Source organism: Aethalodelphis obliquidens, unplaced genomic scaffold (assembly GCF_003676395.1).
Source record: "Aethalodelphis obliquidens isolate GAN/ISIS:26980383/991018 unplaced genomic scaffold, ASM367639v1 scaffold4, whole genome shotgun sequence".
NCBI lineage: Eukaryota > Metazoa > Chordata > Mammalia > Artiodactyla > Delphinidae > Aethalodelphis > Aethalodelphis obliquidens.
In genome coordinates this window covers 53,693,892-53,697,810 of record NW_020837948.1, presented here as the reverse complement: position 1 = coordinate 53,697,810, position 3,919 = coordinate 53,693,892, and positions in this window count along the sequence as shown.

Sequence of the window (3,919 nt, the reverse complement as noted above, 5' to 3'; positions counted from 1 at the left end):
TATATATATATATATATATATATATATATATATATATATATAAGGTAGACCAGTAGGAGGGTCCCAAGAAACCAGAAACAGGCCTTTAACGGAGTGCTTATTTGTACAATGCATCCATCTTCTCTGCTCTCTTTGGACCTAAATCCCTGGGTTTCCAGCTGCCCCCTCCCACCACTTCCACCTGCTACCCGGCTTGCCAGGCAGGCCGGTAGGAGAGGTTGATAGGTGGCCACCAGGGCACGTGGGCTTCTGCCCTTGAAGTCTCAAGGCTGCAGAGTGCAAAGAAATACCAAGATTATGGTTTCTATCCACGTGTGGCCTTTTGACACACAAGCTAATGAATATATTCCAGGTACAGATCGTTCTCTCCGATGAGCTATTTCTGCAGGTCTCCAACGAGACAATTACTGGTTCCACTTAACAGAGTGACTCAAGGATGGATCTGACAGCTGGCTTGTATTGAAGCCTGGCTGTTTTCCTGCCCTCTTCCCTGGCTTTAGAATTTGTGTTGAAAGGTTACAGTACAAAACGCTGAAGCACCCCCACGCAACCTGCCTATGGGGGAGCAGGCTCCACGGCTCCTGGCGGGCGCTCAGTGCCACTTTTCAAGGGCTGAATGGGCAGGTTCACGACTCTGGGCAGTGACAACACAGGCCCAGAGGGGTTTGCTCACCCCTGCGTTTCTCTGAAAAGATGCCTCTACTTGACGATTACCTACCTGGGGATCATCTTTTGAAACCGACTGAAGAGAGCTTATTTCATAATCAACATTTCCCAGAAATCACTCACAAGCCACAGGCTATGAAAAGAAACAGATTTTGACAAACTTCATTCAATGTACATTATTGTCAAAAGTTCGCAGAGCTGAAGGCCAGCCCTTTGAATGTTTTCAGATTTGATTTTCCAAAGAAATGTTTTTTGAAGCTACAGATACTTGGAGGCGCTGATAAAAAGCAAGAGTGAGATGTTGTGTTGGAGCTGGATTTTCAGGGGCAAGGGGAGACAATCTGAAAAGTTCGAGTTCACTTTTTATTTTTAATCTAAGCTTGAAGCATCACTGAACTATGGAGGAGGTGACAATTAAGACCCAATCATAAATCAAAAACCTCCAATCTGGTTGACATTCCATTTAGACCGAACCACAAACTCTTTAAGAAAAATCATCCTGATAGACCAAGAAGTGTGACATTAGTGTTTAAGAGACTGTTGCCTTTATTTCAAAAAGCTTCCTGAAGTGAAAAGGAAATAACTGCAAGGAGGCATATGGCACAATCACATTTTTGATTACTTTGATGGTAAGTTTTCTGGGTTAACTTGGCCAGGCTGTAGTACTTGGTAAGTTAATCAAACATGAATCTAGGTATTGCCATAAAGGTGTTTTGTAGATATAGTTAACACCCACAATCAGTAGACCTTAAGTAACGGAGATGACCGTTAACAACATGGGTGGGCCGGATCTAATCAGTCAGAGGTTTTAGAGCAAAAGCAGGTTGTTGTTGTTTTTCCTGCCCTGATAATATTTTAAAATTGAAACATAGTTGATTTACAATGTTTTTTCAGGTGTAAAGCAAAGTGATTCAGATATATACATATTCTTTTTCAGATTCTTTTCCATCTTGGTTATTACAAGCTATTGAATACAGTTCCCTGTGCTGCACAGTAGGTCCTTGATGTTTATCTATTTTATATATAGTAGTGTGTCTGTTAATCCCAAACTCCTAATTTATCCCCCCCAGTCCTTTCCCCTTTGGTAACAATAAGTTTGTTTTCTATGTCTGTGAGTCTGTTTCTGTTATGTAAATAAGTTCATTTGTATCATTTTTTTAAGATTCCACGTATAAGTGATATATGATATTTGTCTTTCTCTGCCTGACTTACTTCACTTAATGTGATAATCTCTAAGTCCATCCATGTTGATGCAAATGGAATTATTTCATTCCTTTTTTTTTTGCTTTTTTGTTTCTTTAATTTAATTTACTTTTTATTTGTTTTTTTACTTTTGGCTATGTTGGATCTTCATTGCTGCACGCGGGCTTTCTCTAGTTGCGGTGAGTGGGGGCTGCTCTTTGTTGCAGTACGCAGGCTTCTCATTGCAGTGGCTTCTCTTGTTGCAGAGCATGGGCTCTAGGCACGCAGTCTTCAGTAGTTGTGGCACATGGGCTTCAGTAGTTGTGGCTCGCGGGCTCTAGAGCGCAGACTCAGTAGTTGTGGCACATGGGCTTAATTGCTCCACGGCATGTGGGATATTCCTGGACCAGGGATCGCACCCGTGTACCCTGCACTGGCAGGCAGATTCTTATCCAGTGTGCCACCAGGGAAGCTCAGTTCATTCTTTTTTATGGCTGAGTAATATTGCATTGTATATATGTACCACATCTTCTTTATCCATTTATCTGTTGATGGACACTTAGGTTGCTTCGATGTCTTGGCTATATGTAAATAGTGTTGCTATGAATATTGGGGAGCATGTATCTTTTTGAATTACAGTTTTCATCAAAAGCAGGGTTTTTTGAGAAGAAATTTTGTCTCAAGATTGCAACGTCAACTCCTGGCTGGATTTCCAGCCTGCTGGCCTGCTCTGCAGACTTCAGGCTTGTCAGTGCTCACAATTACATGAGTCAATTACTTAAAATAAATTTCTCTCTCTCTCTCTATAGATATATACTTTTATATATATATATACTTTTATATATATATATATATATATATATACATGAATTGACATATATATTTCACATTCTATGGAAAACTCAGACCAATTCAATCACATTTGTGTACCTGAGTAATAGCTGGAGTTTTTAAGATGGAAATTCAGAACCATTCAATCTGGATGAACTTTCTTCTTGCCCCTCTGAGTTTGTACTAAATGAAGTGATAACATTCTTAATTTCAATTCAGATGCTACAAAGTCCTATCTGAGGGAAGTGAGAAAGATGTTTGGATGTCAGGCTGCCTGGAGATACACACAAGAGAACTCTAGGGAGTGAGAGGACCAGCAGGGAGCATTCACTGAATGAGACCCACAGAGTTCAGACCCGATTTCCACTCAACCTGAAATCTTACTCCTTCCAGGAGTAAGTTTTGAGGACAGAATGTGGAGAAGTCTGTGCTACTAATGGCCTGTTGGGGAAGGACAGGCTTCCTAGTCTAGAGGGAAGAGCCAAACAAGAATATATTCCACAACAGAAGAACACTTTTTACCAAATATAATGACACAGGCAATGAGAATATAGGTAATATGGAACTAAATTACAAGCCCAATCTGTAATGTTAAAAAAAGGCTCTAAATGACAAAGTTATTTCCATGTGCAAAGACTGGTATTACTCTTTCCATTCTTTACAAGAGAGATCTAGTCTCTGCCTATGAATGAGTCACTTTCCTAAAATATGGAGCTCTTTCCTAAGAAGACCTGAACTCTGCTTATATTTCTCACAACCATTAAAGAACAATTAGCATTAACTCCTTCTAGCCTAATATTTTCATGGACCCTTACTAGAAGCAAGAGGCATTTCCATACTATTCACCCAAATCTCTTAACCCCAGAACAAAGATGCAAAAATAGAAAAATGGAGAAGCAGAGGTCCAGTTATAATCCTGGTATCTTTCTCTTTTCCTTTCTACCTAGCTGTTCACCAAATCTGTTTCCTTTATCTCCTGCTCCACAGCTAGACTACAGCCTCCCTGCAGTTGGGTGTGGTTATATGACAAAGTTTTGGTCAGTGGAATGTGAGGGAAAGTCCTGTGTGCCACTTTGCAGCCTGCCCTCCCCGTCAGACCTCCCACATGTGACCCTCCATGCTCTTTCCTTTTTGGCAACAATCTTGGAAATCCCTAGTTGAAGATAGAAGCCACAGGATGGAATGACCTTGATCCCTGAATCACCACCTGGAGAGCTGCCTGCTGATCAGAAACACCTGT